The sequence below is a fragment of the Dermacentor silvarum genome, chromosome 5 (assembly GCF_013339745.2).
Source record: "Dermacentor silvarum isolate Dsil-2018 chromosome 5, BIME_Dsil_1.4, whole genome shotgun sequence".
NCBI classification, from domain to species: domain Eukaryota; kingdom Metazoa; phylum Arthropoda; class Arachnida; order Ixodida; family Ixodidae; genus Dermacentor; species Dermacentor silvarum.
The window spans coordinates 120,719,194-120,736,933 of NC_051158.1; positions in this window are offsets into that span (position 1 = coordinate 120,719,194).

Sequence of the window (17,740 nt, forward strand, 5' to 3'; positions counted from 1 at the left end):
CTCGGTAAGCTGTCATATCAAGTAAATTGACTACTTCCACTAGCACACATCTTTCACTACTGCAATTCAAAGCTCGGAAATTTATTACGCCAATCCGCACTCAAGACCTTTCCTTTTTTTTGTCAGATCAAACAGATAAGGCTACGCAAAGTAAATTCTTTACACTTATCTTAACTCCGCTCAAATAAATCAGTGCACGGACATGCCCGTTCTGCCTAAGTTTCCCCTTACCGCATTAGCATGCTTGATCCCGAGAATGAAACGCATCGAACCTAACACATTATTCTTCATAACATAGGAGAACAAGCGAATGAGACCGCTCATCTTATCCTTGCATCAATTTCATCCGTCTCTGAAACGCAACAGTTACTCACTCCGGGATGTCTCCAAAGGCCATGACGGCTGCGCTCATCGGCAGCTCCATTTGAAGTTTCTGGGTGAAATCGACCGGAATTAATTAGTCTGTGGACATTGAGGAGATTTAGAATCTGCATACTGAAACGTGTTGCGGTACCGAAAGGGACCTTTTCGTATGAAAAGCGCCACGCTCTGCTTGTGTTACTTCATATTCGGTTGAGTTTCGGTGGTAAGACCGGTGGTTTGCGTCCCCGAACATTTCATACACAATATCTCAAACACAGTAATAGCAACACGAGCTTTTTGCGTACCTTAGACCAGTTATATGCTGCTCAGATGACGGGATTCTAGAACTGCATGAGGATCATTTGTCGGAATATCTCGGTTAAGAATATTAGTTATTTTTAACAGCGAAGCTGTTTAAGCCAGCCGTAATTTGTGGTGCGTGTCAAGGAAAGAACCAAGAAAGAAAATAAACGCCGAGGAGGGATTCGAGCCCGCGTACCCCCGGTCCCAAGGCGAGCGTCGTAACCACCAGGCTAAACGGCCACTATTTTTCTCTATAATGGTATTTATTACATTAACATGTCATCCAATAAAACATTCACTAATTGTGCATATTCATATAATGGTGGGTACAATGATTCACACACAGAAAAACAGAAGAGGATCTGTTCCGCTGTAAAACGGTGGTAAGGCTAAGCACCTCACCAAAATGGGATACCAGTCCGGTTGAACATCAAGTCCATCATAAACATGCTTTAGGTGCACAGTCATCTGGATGAAATTTACTCTTGTAGGTACAACCTGTTCGGCGTTGCGGTCCATCATTCGCGTCTTCCACAGACTGTGCATTCCCATGAGAAAAAAACATGTCGAAAGGTACATTGTCATCAGAGGTCGGCAGCAGATATCGCACTGCATGGGGCTTGATTTCAATGTCTTTCTTTAGAGTCCGTTGGAGGACATCCCAAAATAGAATGGCATCTTTGCAGCCAATAAAACAGTGTTCAATTGTCTCTGGCACATCACAAACACGGCAATTAACAGAAGTCACAAATATAGCCTTTTTCTGTAGCCAAGTTTTTACCGGTAATTTTTTACTATGAAGTTTATAAAAGAATGTTTTTGCAGCATTGGGATATATACATTTTACGAACTGCTTTAGTACATCGTGGCCTGGCCATTCAATGTATAGTGATCGGTAAAATAGAGGCGGAAAAAGCATGGACAGTAAATCTTTGTATAACCTTTTACGCGAGACGGAGTACAAGTATTCAGTGGAAAACCGAACTGTCAGGAAAAGAACCACCAAATAAACCTCGTGCATGAACTCCAACAAGCATAAAGGTGAAGCTAAATTTGAAGAAACAACTAAATCAGGTAAATTATCAACAACTGTGACTTGCATGAATGACCAAATTATAGGATGCGAAGTATCGCGAAAAAAGAAGAAACGAGACACTATTTGCTGTACGTAAAGATGCACTAAGCCGAGCCCACCCTCACTAACTGGTCTAAAAACATTGTCTCGCCTCATGGACTCAAAAGTGGAAGACCATATGAAAGTTGGAAAAATTCGATGAAAGCGTAGGATGTAGAGCCTGGCACAGTGAATAACTTGCAATACGTAGTAAATTTTAGTTGCCAGAAACTTATTGCAGGCTTAATTAAGCCCTTCCGAAAATAGAAAGTCGGTATGGAACGAATGTTTGAGCGTAACTTTGCAAGGCTGAAACCCGTTCTTTCCAATAGTGCGCGCTTAATTTATATGCGTCTAGCGGCACGCCAAGATACGTTGGCGAAACATGAGTTCACTTAATGCCTGCAAACTGTTCTGGCTTATAACACCAGGAGCCGAACCATAAGCCTAAGCTTTTCGAGGAGTTCATTCGTGCTCCTGATACGCTGCGAAATTCCTCTATTGTATCCACAACCTTTTCAACACTGGGCTTATCCCTGCAGAAAAATGCTAAATCATCTGTGTAAGCTAACACTATTACCTTATTACCCAGTATGTTCAAGCCATAGATGCTACTTGACTGATTTACACTTAAGCACAGCGGTTCCAGGTAAAGGTCGAAGAGTAGTGGGGACATCGGGCATCCTTGTTTTAATGAAGAACAGATAACAACGGGCTTGGAGAGATGGCCATTAATAACTAAACGGGTAGAGCAACTGGTGTAGCAAATCCGAACGCCTTTAAGCACAACGGATCCAACATTGGCGTGTTCCAGAAGACAAAATAAATAGGAATGACTCACTCGATCAAAGGCTTTAGCAAGGTTTACTTGGAGCATAGCAAGCTGCTCAGTGGTACTGTAACAGTATTGAAGAAGTGTACGGGCGATATGTATGTTGTTCTGAATTGATCGGCCCCGAATTCCGCACGTCTGATGGGAACCAATGAGAATCGACATCGCAAATTGTAATCTATTAGATAAAACTTTTGCAAAAATTATATAATCAACGTTTCACAACGTGATTGGTCTGCAGCTTTCAACAGAACGCAGTTTCTCCTTATCTGAGCTTTTTGAAATTAAAACTGTGTGATTTTTGCAAAAAGATTGCGGAACGGTGTAATAATATATCCTTGTAACAAATATATCCTTGTAAAAACTTGTAACTTGTAATAAATATATCCAATAATATGGGACTGATAATTCCTTTGAACGCTTTGTAAAATTCGCTTGAAAGTCCATCAGGGCCGGGGTTTCCAAAAAGGGAGCTGATCAATGGCTAGCTCAATTTCTTGGATGGTATAAGTACCACTGATGAATGCACACTCTTCATTCTGCAAAGGTTTTACAAAAGTAAAAAAACTCTCTAAGACTTTTGAATCATGATCTTCGGGAGGGGCATTGAACAAAGCATTATAGTAACTTTCAAACTGTGAAATTATGTCATTCGTATTTGTTGCAAGACTACCTTTGGAGCATATTTCCGAAATTACTTTTGCAATAGCGTGACGTTCCTCATCAAGTAAAGCTTGACGTGTTGGCCGTTCAGAGTGCAGAGCACGCCTGTTTCGAGATCGAACTCGCGCACCTTGGTATCGCAGTGCGTCATACTTTTGTAACTCACATTTAATATTTTCTGTCTTCTATGTAAGTGCCTGGCATTTCGCATTCCATCTCGTAAATGCTACTTAAGCTCTTGAGAAGCATTTTTTCTTAATTCTTTCTATAAAATGCTTTCACCGACCCGATTTCTATAGCTACAGTGCGAACCTCTTGCTTAAAGAGTTCCCAAGCAGCAAATTATGGCAAGCCTGTAGAAAAAGAAGTTCTTAGGGTCATACGCACACGATTAATAAATTTCTGATAATTTAGGGCCTAACAGTTTAGCTTCCAGAGTGCCCATTGGGGTCAGAAATTGGTTACCGATTTCTCACCAATCTTTTCGATAACAATACAATGATCAGAAAACGAAACTGGGATAATACTACCTGACAGTCTTCGGGAGAGGAGTGATGAAGAGACATAAATCCGATCAAGCTGGGCGTAAGAGTGGCCTTGAATTCGTGTATAAGAGCAAGATCCCTGTCCCGACGCTCCTATATCTATGAGCCCTGCATTCTCTATCACGTTAGACAAAACTTCACCACTCCTATCCCGCTGAATGTTAATCCCGCTTCGATCACTCGGATGACATGCACAATTGAAATCTTCCATTAACACAATGCAGCGTTCATAGTCCAGTAGGCTAGACCCGGTATCAAATAAAAGAATTCGTTTATCAGCGTCATTAAATGCATAGAGGTTGACTACACGCCATGGCACACCCTGCAACACAAAATCGCAGCATATATATCGATATGGAACAAAGTAGGCTCTTTTTCAGAAACAGGAAGCAGCCAGCGGATAAAGCAAGAGCGTGTGAAACGCAGATATTATACTCCGACAGAAAAGGTCGCAAGGCCCTTTCAGTCTCATCATCACCCTCATTCTTCGTCTCCTGCACGGCGACGAAGTCGAGGCGGTACCTAGATAAAAGGCGGCGAAGCTGTGCCTGTTTCTGCAAAAACCTAAGACCCCGTACATTCAAAGTTGCGAAGAGAAGCTGCTGGTTCAGCGCCATGGTGACTAACCACTATACGGACCTAATGATCTATGTGGTCGCTCATTGAAGGCAACGGTGAGGCTCCCTCCGAACCCCCACCGGGCCTCCTGAACCGTGATCGTCGGCACTTTCTCGAATGTTTCGATGTTTTGCGGCAACGTGCTTTTCTTGTGGTACTGGTCGTGTCGCTGTCCGTGCTTGTTTCCGATGTGTTTGTCTCAGGGCGTTTCGGAATTGATGTATCCAAGCTACTTCGGCTGTCCTCTACCAGCACAGGGCACGTGTCGAGCAGCTTGGGTGTAGCAGATGAGTCATTATCGGCTGCCTCATTCTCCTGCTGGTTAGGAACTGGATGTGTGATTACGGGCACCTCATTGCACTGTTGCTTGGACAGATCTTCTGTCTCTTTCCTACCTTTCTTCGGGCGCTTGTGAGCTGACATTGTCTTTAACATATAGACGGGACTTGCTGGCACAACTGGTCTCCGCGCCCGATGGAACATCTGCGGTCGCATCGAGAACCTCCGTGGCATCCATTATGTGATCTTGCAAGCATTCATCTGGAGGCCGTGTCCTCTGTGGTAACTTGTCGGCGTATGTTACCATACATTCTGCAGCTGTGTGGCCAAAGCGCCGGCAGTCTTCACAACGTGGTGTTCTGCAGTTGCGACGAATGTGGCCAACCTTGTTACAGCGGAGACAAAGCGGGGGTTTGTCTGGAATCAATACAAGGCTTTGCACTTCACAGAAAGGCAGGAGATGTGGAACGTCACCCACACCTACTCCGTCGGCAAGAGACAACACTACATCACGGTTTAGGGTACGCATTTGTTCCATCTGTGATACTCTCCAGCTTTCTGCTGATATAGATTTCACTTTCCCGTAAGCTTGGAGTGAATCTCTAATGTAGGCGCCTTCCAAACGCTCAGGTAGCCATAAAAGCTTCATTTTTACTTCTGTGGGCTTTGAGTCCATGACGATGCAGCGTCTTCCTTTCACTGATAAATCCCCGCATGTGACTAGTTTTGATTTTGTTATTGCTGACTTGCACGTCACCATCCACACGTGTGACATCTGAAATTGGCCAATGGAACTTATTTCCTTTAGGTCAATAACAATCCGAAGGGCGTCTCTGAAGTCCTGGGCTCTGTACGGTCGACCAGCTAAGTCAGCATGCAGGAAAACGGAGTCCACAACCAGCTTACCGGTAGGAACACGAGGTAGCACAATATGGTAGTCATTGCTGCTGGCTGAAGCCTGAGGAGCACCTGGGCCAGGGGCCGATAAATCCTTTGAATTAGGGAACATGAAAAGCGCGACCGTTCGGAACGCCGTCTTCTTTCTCCACGCTTGCAGAACATGCATTTATGTGAACCATATGATTGCGCTCGAGCGTCGTCGTCTTTGTCCACAGCTGGCGCGTTCGTACCCTCGTGCTCTGCGAGGTGAAGAGGTTTTGCGCTCTATGAGAGCGAGCGCGCGTGCGTGAGAGAGAGAGAAATACGCATTAACGGAGCATGTCTCCTGGAACGCGGTGTCGGCATTGGAATGCGGTGTCGATGTTGCAAGCTGCACTATGCAAAGCGCAGTGACGGCCGTATGTTCGAGACGCGCGAAAAGAAATTATCCTCATCATGAGTAACGAGATGGAAAATTTGCGAGCACTACCGGAAAATGCTGGGCTACGATCGCCCAGCTTCCCTGTTTTTAATATACTTGCGCAATTGCCATCTGGAACCGCATTCCAATCTGTGCCTCTGTGGTAAAAGCAACGCGAAGTGAATTACCTCAATGCCTGTTCCCTGTCTTCAACGAAATTCGAACTCGTTTTTGGAATCTAGCGTGATGAAAAAATTTGGCGAGCACGAAAAGAAACACAATTATTGCGTAATTCAGAGCTTTGTGGAAAAATAATGCTTGTCAGCGTAGAGTACATGCACAGTTTGCTAGCGGTGTATTTCGTCAGTGGAACACAACCTACAGATGAACCAAGGCTTACGTGTACGCTACTTGCGGTAACGTATGTTTGGTGGAGCTCTGCTCCTTCTAGAGCCTGCTATGTTCAGATTTGGGCGGGTAGAAGCCTTCGAGGAGCATAAGGTGCATTTCCACATGTGACGAAACAAAAATTAAATATTATTTTCGGTCCCCACTTTGATGTACTATGACGTCTTAAAGTGTTTTGCTGTCGTGATTCCTCCAAAACGCATTCTCGCTCGGCAATGTGAGCGTTCCCGAATTTCCCTGACTACACCGAACAGGTGGTCGTTTTGTGAAGCTTGCTTATATAAACGTTGAGCTCGCCTCTTACCGTCAGCGAAGGAAATTAGCAGCCTCATATTTAGAGCGTCGTAGAAAGGTACCGTGAGGTTCCTTGTCAAGTTAGAAACTGCACGTGGAGAGGTCGCATCATTTGGATGCAATAAGGATTTCCTTTTCGGTCAAACTGAACTTCATCAGAAAACATCGTAACGAGCAAACAAATAAAGAGACAGAAGGGAAATAACATGCACATGCCCTTGCTTATATCGTTTCCCTTCTTTCTTCTCCTTTCTTTACATGCTACGACGATATAATATGGAGTACCAGCTAGCCGGAACTCTTGCATTAAATGTTCATCAATCGAGCTAGAACTGAACTACGGCGTTCTTCATTTACCACATGTTGAATCACTCGGGATCCTATTAAGAAGGCATTTCGTTCTTTAGAAGTGTTTGTCGTATGCAAGGCTCTTTCGCATATATCGCGTATCCAATCGCCAAAAAAAAAGCTCGAGCAGGAAATTATGAAGTATAATATATATATATTTTATACTTCATAATTTCCTGGCGAACAGATGAAATAACAGTGTGCAATTGTGCTCTCGAATTATCAGTCGCTAAACATATTTAACAACTGATAACTCGAGGGCACAATCGCGCACTGTTATTTCATCTGGTTGCCAGAGATAGCACAGGGACCCCGGTAAGCGTACAAGGCCAAATCAATCCGGCATATAATCGTTTTTGCGAAATCGCAAACGAAAGTGCCCGTCCTCTTGTGCCCTAATTTGCAAACTTTTCATTTGTCCGAGCTGTGCTATCACGATTGGTCAGCACCTTTTGACACCAACTTCTGTTTCGAGCACAATGGTTCGTGGACACTGCTCCGAAGTTTTTTTTTATTTAATCTGTCAGCTGCTCCTTTGGCGCCGGGTGTGGTCGCATGTAAATATTTCTAGTCGGGTTTTATGAGGCTGTGACTGCATACATCATTTGATAATTGATACATAGGGCTCATTTATCCCGCTGCACTGGGAAAAGTGCAAACTCAACCGATATATCAAATCTAGCAAAATTTGAATGGGCTGGGTGGAGGAGAGTAGAGAGATAAGTTGTAAATTTTCAGTCGAAGTAACATTTGTTAAGGAATTCGGGCTTTTTGAAAATTTCCAACAGGAAATCCTCTAAAGTATTAAATGCGGGCAAGGTTTCAAGCGCAACCGTAATATGCGGGCAACTTTAAACTCTACACCTGTTGGAAAAATCGATAGCGTAGTAGCAGCTACTACGCTATCGATCATAGGTCAATTGTCATAGGTCAATGAAAGTTGTCAACGCGACACTTTAGGCTCATGTGCCCCTGTTGAGTAAATGCTTGCTCAGGGAAACTTCTCACGACGATCAATTGGCAACAATCTTAGAAACGGTTTCCCGGCAGCGGTACAATGGGCATGGTGGTGCAGTGCATGATGAATACAGGTTTACGCGTTCTGTGCCGTCACCGCGATAGTCACCCGCTGTTGACAACCAATTATCCCACTGTACTTCGCTCGTCAAGCAAGGGTGATCGGCCACATACCGTTAGCCGTTTCCTTACCCTTTCTTTACAGCAGTTCCATTCGGCCAGACCAGGATGAAGGAAAACATTGACCCCAAGCTTTCCGAGCAACAATTGAAGAAATAATTGGTGTGGTTTAGCTTTAGATAACCCTGGTTGATAGCGAAAGCTTCACTGCCCTGGCTCGGCCCATTGTCGAGCTGTGGCCGAGGTATGGTTTCGCAATTATATACAAACATGTTTGCAATGAATACAGTGTTTATTCATCATTTTTATGCCTATGAAAACACTGCAGTGATCAGTGAAGTAGTGAGACTTGGTTGCAACTCGTAGCCGGGCCCAACTCTACTGGGGCAACGGCAACAATGTCTCCTTTCAGGGCTCCGTAAAGGTCTAAATATAGTCCGAGGTAGGGTGAACGCGCGCACACGTTATGTCACGTTTGCGAGAACAACAGCGGCTATAGTTGGACCAATGGTTCGACGTACTGGCGCCGTCAACGTAACCAGACGCGCGGCCAATGCGCTCGACGCGCCCGGCATCTACGTAACCGGACGCGCGGCCATTGCGCTCCGACTCGCCCGGCGTCTGATGACGCTCGCCCGCGTGCCGATAACGTTGGACTCTAAACGCGCCTTAATGCTCTCTTGTGGTTTGATCTCTAGCTGAAAATTGTTGAGTCGCCGACGGCTGCCCGAGGTAGCGTAATGAAACTTTCGTTTCAATAACTCGCGCTTTGCCGCAGCAGGCTTACACCCGGCGGATCTCCTACTTTCATCAAATGATCCGCGTTCTGGGGCGCTATAACGTAAAGCTATTCGATACTTTTCTAATCCAAGGGCACTATAACGTAAAATGATTCCGAACTGTTTTGCTTCTGAACTCCTGACGTTAAATTTACGTAACGACTAGGGATGGTCGATGAAATTTTTAATCGATTAACAATTAATCGTTCATCGGTTTAGCCTATAATCGATTATTCGCTGTCGATGTGAGGTATTTTGATGATTATTCTATTAATCGACGTCTTTTGGCGCTTTAACGAGGCTAAAACACAGTTATCTACTCACGTAAGTACCTCTTTTAACGTTTGAAAAGTGGAACCAGGATAAGAAATACAAGCGTGTAAACTTCGGTGAACAATAATGTTTAATTTGTTAAAGGGTACCTGTAATTGCCACGAGTGACTAGTGAAGGAATAAGCAATATATTTATTTATTTATTTATTTATTTCAGTACCCTAAAGGCCCAAGGGGCATTACATAGGGGGGGGGGGGATTTTTATACAATGATAATGTACAACAAAGTTGCAAATACAAATGAAAAAAGCAAGATACAAAAAAAAAACAAAGCAAAAAACTGTAGAGATGGAGCGTTTGCAAATCAACGCAGGAAAGTACAAGCGACATCATCTTACAATCAAGAGGCATACTATATGAAATATCGACTTCATGCACATTGACGAGGTTAGGGTTGCTGCGTGTCGATTCTATCAAGATACATCAGTAATTCTGTCTTAAAGGACGATATCTCAGCAAGAGTAACTATTTGTTCCGGCAGATCGTTCCACTCTTTTACTGACAATACAAATGGCAACTTCTGATATTTCAGCGTTCTTGAGAAAATTGGTTCAAATTTATAACTATGATCTCTGCGTGAAGAGATATGATGCGCCGGAAGAATATTCGTAGTTGCAAAAACTGTATTGCTGTGATACATGGAGTGAAAAAATGACAAACGAGATATCCTGCGTCGTGTGTCAAGATTATGGAGATGAAGTTTTCGCTTCAACGCCGTTACACTTTGATAAGATGAATATGAAGATAAAATGAACCTGGCTGCCTTGTTCTGCACAGATTCAAGCTGGTTTGAAAGGTCAACACTATTTGGATGCCATATTATAGAAGCATATTCTAATGCTGTCCTAATCAGCGTTGTGTAGGCATGCAGCTTCGTTTCGGCATTGGCAGCTGACAGACGGCGCTTTAAGAGACCTAGTTTTTAAAGGCTTTACTTGTTATATGCTCTATATGAACGTTCCACGTTAGATTTGGTGAGAAGTGCACACCCAGATACTTAAAGGACTGTGTTTTTGCGATTATGCTGTTGTTATTCGAATAGGTATTCGCAGGAGTATTAGTGAGCGTAGAAAACGTCATCAGCTTTGTTTTGTCTATGTTGGTCTCCATTTGCCACAGTGTGCACCACTCATGTAAGCAGGTTATATCAGCCTGTAGGCGTGTTACGTCAAGTGGGTTAGTTATTTGTCTGTATATCACACAGTCGTCGGCGAAAAGGCGGATGCTAGAAGTTATGTTGTTAGCTATGTCATTTATGTATATTAAAAAGAGAAGCGGCCCTAATACTGACCCCTGTGGCACGCCCGATATTACCGAAGTACATACAGCTAGAAATGTTATCTCTAATCTTGACGTGTTGAAAGCGACTGCGCACGAATTCTTCGATCCAAAACGTGGTATTGTCGTCAAGTTGCAGTTTACGAATCTTCTTATTTAATCTTCTGTGGGGCACCCGATCAAAAGCTTTTGATAAATCTACGAATATAGCATCAACGTAGTGCAAAGCATGCAATGAGTCATGAAGATCGCTTACTAGTTCAAATAACTGTGTTTGACAGGACTTTTTGTATCTAAATCCGTGTTGTTGTTCAAGCAGCAGATTGTTATCATTTAGGTGGCACATTACGTGCGTGTAAATGATATGTTCCAACAGCTTACAGCAAACCGAGGTCAGCGAGATAGGTCTATAATTATTAGGACACGTGCTTACGCCTCACTTGAATATCGGAATGACGTGCGCTATCTTCCAGCCGTCGGGAAGACAAGCCAAGTCCAAGGACTGCTGGAATATGAGTGCTAATAAAGTGGCTGACGTGTGGCATGTTAGTTTAAGTAGCTTATTGCTGATACCGTCAGGACTCGGACTACTATTCTGCGGCAGCCTCTCGATGGCGCATGCCACACCAGCTTCGCTTATTATAATCGATTGGCGTGGGTGAAGTATTACTGGGTCAGCGTCATCGGGTCACTCGTGTAGTGGAGCCTCTTTTGTAAATACTTGCGCAAAATGTTTGTTAACTAGTTCGCTTGTGGTTTCAATAGACAGAACGTCACCGTTTTCATCCTTTAGCGTTGGTGTCTTGAATTCAGACTTGGGATTTATGTATTGCCAAAATTTTGCTGGCTTGGTTCTCAATAAACTGGGCAAAGTTTGGTTAAAAAACTCGTCTTTCGCTGCAACAATTGAAGCCTCAGCCCTAATTGAAGTTTATAGCTTTCCCAGTCCCGATCTGCGTTTGTTTGCTTGGCCCTGCGGTATACTCTTTTCTTTCTATTTAGACACCTCTTTACCTCTTTCGTGAACCAAGGAGCATTGGCGCTTGCTTTATATGTTAACTTTGGTATGCATGCGCACTCAATTTCTTTTAGTTTGTCACGAAACAGTAATCAGTTTTCATTAATTGTGCGGGTGAGGTAGGAATCTTCAAACGTCAGTCGAAATTCCTGCAACATACTATTCATTTTACTGCAGTTCGCCCCAGAGTAGTTCAAAATTGTTTTTGTAGTAGTCGATTTATCAGGAATCAGAGCTGGAAGAACGCAATGCACTACATTATGGTCGCTTAGTTCCTCTAGCACGTGGGTTTTAGAATTATCAGGTAGATTTGTCAGCAACAGGTCTAATATATTACTGCCACGTGTCGGGTTGTTGACAAGTTGATTGAGCTGATACATGCTTAATATATGTAGCAATCTGGAACACTCAGAGCGATTTTCAGAGGAAGTAATGGACCGTGTGACCCAGTTAATACCCGGGTAGTTAAAATCACCACCTATAATTATGATGCATTTTGGATATGTTTTAAGTATATCGTCAAGTGACTGTTGTAAATGGTCAATAAAATCGGAAGAGCTTCTCGTAGGGCGGTACAATACGCCCAAGACGTAGGTGATACCCTTAAGTCCCATCATCACGCAGATCAGCTGCAGTGGGGTGTCAAGTGAAACCAAAGCTGGCTGATAATCACTTCTAATGGCAATCAATACACCACCTCCTCTACTATCATTCCTATCTTTGCGAAATATCGTAAATCGTTAGGCAGAGATAGCTCGCTGATTTCAACATCTGCAGAAAGCCACGTTTCAGTTCCAATGATGATATCCGCAGAGCACGTGTTTATAATAGCGTTAACCATAACAGTTTTTGGGAGTATGTTGCGGAAGTTGGCGAGGATAATAGATAGCTGTCTACCATTTTTTATTTCTACTGTGCGCTATATTTTCTGTCACTGATCATGACGCTTTCCCTGAGCGACTATCTGCTTTCCACTTTCGTGAAACCGCATCATATGTGTAAATCTTGCCATGAATATGTTGGTTGTTGTATCTAAGTGTAAAACGTTCGTTGTTCACGCGGTTGATTTTCGCAAAGTCTCTTAGTTATTTACGTTCTAGTTGAATTTTTGGTGAAAAATCTTCCTCTAGCCATACTTTAGGTAACACGTCCCTAAGTTTGGATGCATTTCTTAAAATCTGATCCTTCATTTTGTAATTGCGAAATTTATTAATAATAGGGCGCATGAAGTTTGTCCGGTAAGCGCCAATGCGATGGGCACGTTCGATGTCATTACCTTCCAAATTCAAATTCTAATTAGTATTTATAAAGTCTCGAACTTTTCTCTCAGTTGACACATAGTCCTCTCCGTCCAAATCAGCATGCCCTTTACGAGCAGGTTGTTTCGTCTTGATCTGTTGTTAAGGTCGTCAACCACGCCACTGAGTTCCGTGTTCGTCTTTGACACTGCTGATTTAACCTCGTTCACTGAACCCCTAACCGAAGACACATCGTTTTTTATTTCAGAAACACCATTCATGTTTTGCTCAATGAGGCCAACCTGGGCCCCTATTTTGTCAACGTCCTGTTTGATTTTGTTCAGAATCTCGAAAGTACTGCTCCGTGTTTGTTCATTCACAGCCATGAACTCTTTCAAAAGGTTTATGACATCTTCAGTCTTTGGTACAGGTTTCGCCTGGGCCTAAGCACGCGGCTGAGAGCGAACAAGGCGAAGCACGCGGCTGAGAGCAGAAAACAAGGTCTTGGCAGTAGAAAACTAACGAGTGCGGCCTCCACATTACAAGGACTGATTCGAATGCCCCTGCCGGACCGCCAAGAAAAAAAGGACCCAATTCGGGCTCGATATGTACTAGCATCGACACCCATAGTGCACTTTGTCGTTACAGAAACTATAAAACAGCTTAGTTGGGATCAGCAGCCACAGAAATTGTTATCAAAACAGAGAAAACTTTCAAACCTACCTAGAACAAGGCAGAAATGTTTATAGCACTTGCCACGCGTGGCTGCCAATCCCAGAGATTCAGCGGTGCTTCACGGCTTTTATACGGTCAGATGATTGTGCCAGCAGTGGTGACGTCACGAAGCGAAGCAGGCAGGAGCGCCACCAGATTCAGGGCAACAGAAGCAAGGGCGACACCGTGAAGCAATGGAGTGACGGAATCACGCCACCGCTGGTATCCGCGGCCTTGCAACAGTGACGACGGAAGCAGCCCAAGGGTGTCCGGCGTCCTGGTGTCCGGCAAGTCAAGAATACACGCTTTTTCCGGATGATGAGCAGATCTAGAACAAGGCTAAACTGTTTTTAGCACTTGCCACGCGTGGCTGCAAATCCAGGGTGTTCGTATTTAAGTTTTACGGAATGTTTAAAAATCGCCTGTGGCAGGTAGCAAATATCGTTGAGCTGAGTTATTCGAAAAGGCGGACATTAGTAGCAGGAGAAATCGAAAGACATATTCAATCAATGAACAAAAATTGACTGATGAACTTCTTACTTAATTACTTTACGACACGTATTGCAATTTACCAATTGTAGCCTGTGAGTTTGCAAGACGCATCCACTTGAAGTGAATTTCCAGGTTGACACCAGTTTCGAGGTATTGTTTCTCAAGGTCTGGGACGAAATACATGGCCGTTCTAGTTACTTTTGTGCTTCAATGCATTTTGATAGAAAAGCAAGTGGAACAACAGTGCATTTTTACGGCGAGTTTGATGGCGCATATGTCCAAGGGTTTAGGCAAGGAAACACAATCTCTACAATGCTATTCACTGCATGCTTAGACGATATATTCAAGCTTTTAGACTGGGAAGGCTTAGGAGTGAGAAGCAACGCCGAGTATCTCAGGAACCTTCGGTTCACAAATGACATTGTTCTATTCAGCAACAATGGGGACAAATTTCAACAAATGATTGTGGACCTTAACCGAGAAGACAAAGATAACGGTAAATGGCCTGGCAAGGGAACAAGAATTCAGGATTGCCGGTCAGCCTCTAGAGTCTAAGAGAGTATGTTTGTCTAGGTCAAGTACTCACAGGGGACCCTGATCATGAGAAAGAAATTTACAGAAGAATAAAATTGGGTTGGAGTGCATATGGCAGGCATTGCCAAATCCTGGCAGGGAGCTTGCCACTGTCGTTGAAAAGAAAAGTATACAATCATTGCGTTCTGCCGGTGCTAACATATGGTGCCGAAACTTAGAGGTTAACAAAGAAGCTCTAGAACAACTTAAAGACCGCACAAAGAGCGATGGAACAAAAAATGTTAGGCCTAACGGTAGGAGAAAGGAAGATAGCGGTGTGGATCAGAGAAGAAACGGGGATAGCCGATATTCTAGTTGACATTAAGCGGAGAAAATGAAGCTGGGCAGGCCATGTAAGACATAGGATGGATAACCGGTGGACCATTACAGTTACAGAATTACCAAGAGAAGGAAAGTGCAGTCGCGGACGGCAGAAAACTAGGTGGGGGGTTGAAGTTAGGAAATTTGCACGCGCAAGTTGGAATCAGCTAGCGTAAGACAGGGGTAATTGGAAATCGCAGGGAGAGGCCGACATCCTGCAGGGGACATAAATATAGGCCTATGTTGATGATGATGATGATGACAGAAAAGAAATGTATAGTTATGTGCCGTCTAAGTGCATGAAGCATCCGGTCTCGATATTTTATATGGCAAAGTGTGACGTATTTATTGTATAGAATGTGTCGCAGGTTTCCATTGTTTTTTTTTTGTTTTTTTACCAGAAAGTAAACGTTAGGACGTAAGCACATGGTTTTGACATGAGCCGACAACGGAGGCAGTTTGTTGGATGCCGGAGTTTTTCTGTGAGCTACATAAGGGCTCGCATGAAGGAAGGAAACCTCGAGACAGGATCAAGACGAGCAGGGAAAAAATACTACATTCATTTGATGTAAAAACACTTCGTGGAGCCTTCGGAAAACCTCCGCTTGAGCGGTCCTTCTGAGAATTTTTTGCTACACGCGCAGCGGCAAAAAGAAAATTGATGTCCAGAGCAGCCTGTCTACTTTGTTCTGCTTTTTTAGTGAAGAAATTGAATGTACTGAACTTAAATTTCACTTTTGTAATGTTCAGCAATCTTGGCTGCAGCTCATATAACCAGGCAACGTCTCACTCTGTTCATTACTGCCGCTTAGGAGAATAAACATTTGAATAAACTAGGAATACACGCACACTCCAAAAGGAGAGTGTTTATCCGTAACTGTGGAAAGAAGGGCGTACAATAGCGACAGACACGCCATAAGAGTAAAAGTGTAATTATAGGAGCGCAGCAAAGAGGTACCGTACTGAGCTCATAAGAAAGGCGCTATTCTCTGCTACTACTGGTATTAATGCGCTCCCTTTGATCTCAAACTGAAACACCACCTTTGTTTTCCAGTAACAACAACTGCATCTTTCTTCACGGGCCGGAATAACTAGCTTTTGTTACGAAACACTTTTTGACCCTTGATGGGTTCAGATAACATCTACAAATAATGGTATAGGAACATATATCGAGCATATTTAAATGTTTCTGCTGAAGCCAAGCACATGACATGAAATAAATCGCTACTGTACTCGATTTTTCTACGTTTCTTCCAATAAAGTCAGCGCAAATAGTCTTCAATTAGCTCTCCAGATCTGCTTCATCTTCCTAAAAGAAGAACAAAGAGGCCGTGAAAGTAGCGTCACACCTTGACTCCGCTGTAACTCCCGTTCACTGCGACGACCGTAACCGCAGAATGTAAGCCAAGCAAATGGTGCTGCAACAACGCGCATGCCTCAGCAAGTCATTCATATGTAGCATTTCATACAAAGAAGCAATTTTTGGGAAGAAAGTAGTGCACTCTCGAGGCAACCTTGATAATTCAAAATCTTGCTTGTTAATTATTACATACTTTTCACTAGAAAACAAATTCGGTTGCAGTAAGTGTTAAGGTTATTTGCAAATAGTATCGTTGCCGCCGACGGTACCGTTCGAGGCATTGTACAAAGCTGGTACAAATAACATGACCCGCTTTGTCGGCACATTTCAGGAATCTCGTGTAAAAGTTACCAAGGTTTCGGGTTAAGCTTTTTTTTTTTGTTTACGTGCTGCTACCGTGACAGTGGATATCGATGTTTCGATAATGACAGCGTCTTTTCCAATATAAGGGTAAAAGTACCAATGCTTTCAGATGGTGTCGTACTTGCGAACTTTAAAGGTAATGGCGTTTGTTTTTCATCATTAGATACAGTTTCTCATTTCAGTGATAGACGTTCATTCATGCGTAGAACTAAGCGCAATTGCTATTTCGAGAACATCTACAGAACTCTTTGGCACTTCCACAAGAGTGCTTCAAGTCATCCAAAGTTGAGAAAGAGAAGATCAAGAGTTTCGCATCTCTTCCTCGACAATGCCGGTAGACTGTTCTACGGGGCACGCAGAGGTCGTTTCTTGCACAGCGTCGCCAAGCCGTAAATTGCCTGCTCATTCAGGTACAGTTTTCTTCCTTCATCTTGATAAAAAACTTTGATAAGGCCATATACGGAAACATAATAACCATGCAATGTAACTGAACTCTTCCCCTTTTTATAGCACCTACGAGTTGTTCGATGTTCTTTTAGAGGAGCGGCCTTCTGTCTTTTATTTTTTTTTATTTAGAGGATACTGCAGGCCTTGTAGGGGCCCATGTAGGAGGGAAATTGGTGCAAAAACAAGTATACTTAGATTTGCTCGAATGTACAAAAGTAACAATGGCAGAGGTACATAACAAAGAAGAAGCAATTGCCACAAGGTGAACGCAAATTGCGAATACAACACAAACTGCAAAAGAATGACAGCAAAGACACAGCGCCAAAAAAAATTAACAAAAAAGGACGAAAGCAGCAGAAATAGAACTTGCAAAGGCCCCATGCTCAGAAGTCAAAATGTTGAATACATTCTGTGCTAGAATGAAATGATAATGGTAATGAATTTCACTCAGTTATTGGGTGCGGAAAGAAGGAATATTTAAATGTGTTTGTGCTAGTGAAGTGTGGCTTTAATCACTCTGCGTGCCGGTGTCTTGTCATTCGTCCTGTCAGGGTTTGGGTGTATTGCCGCGCAATAAGGGAAACATGGTTATTTTTAAGCAGAAAGATAAACTGTAGCCC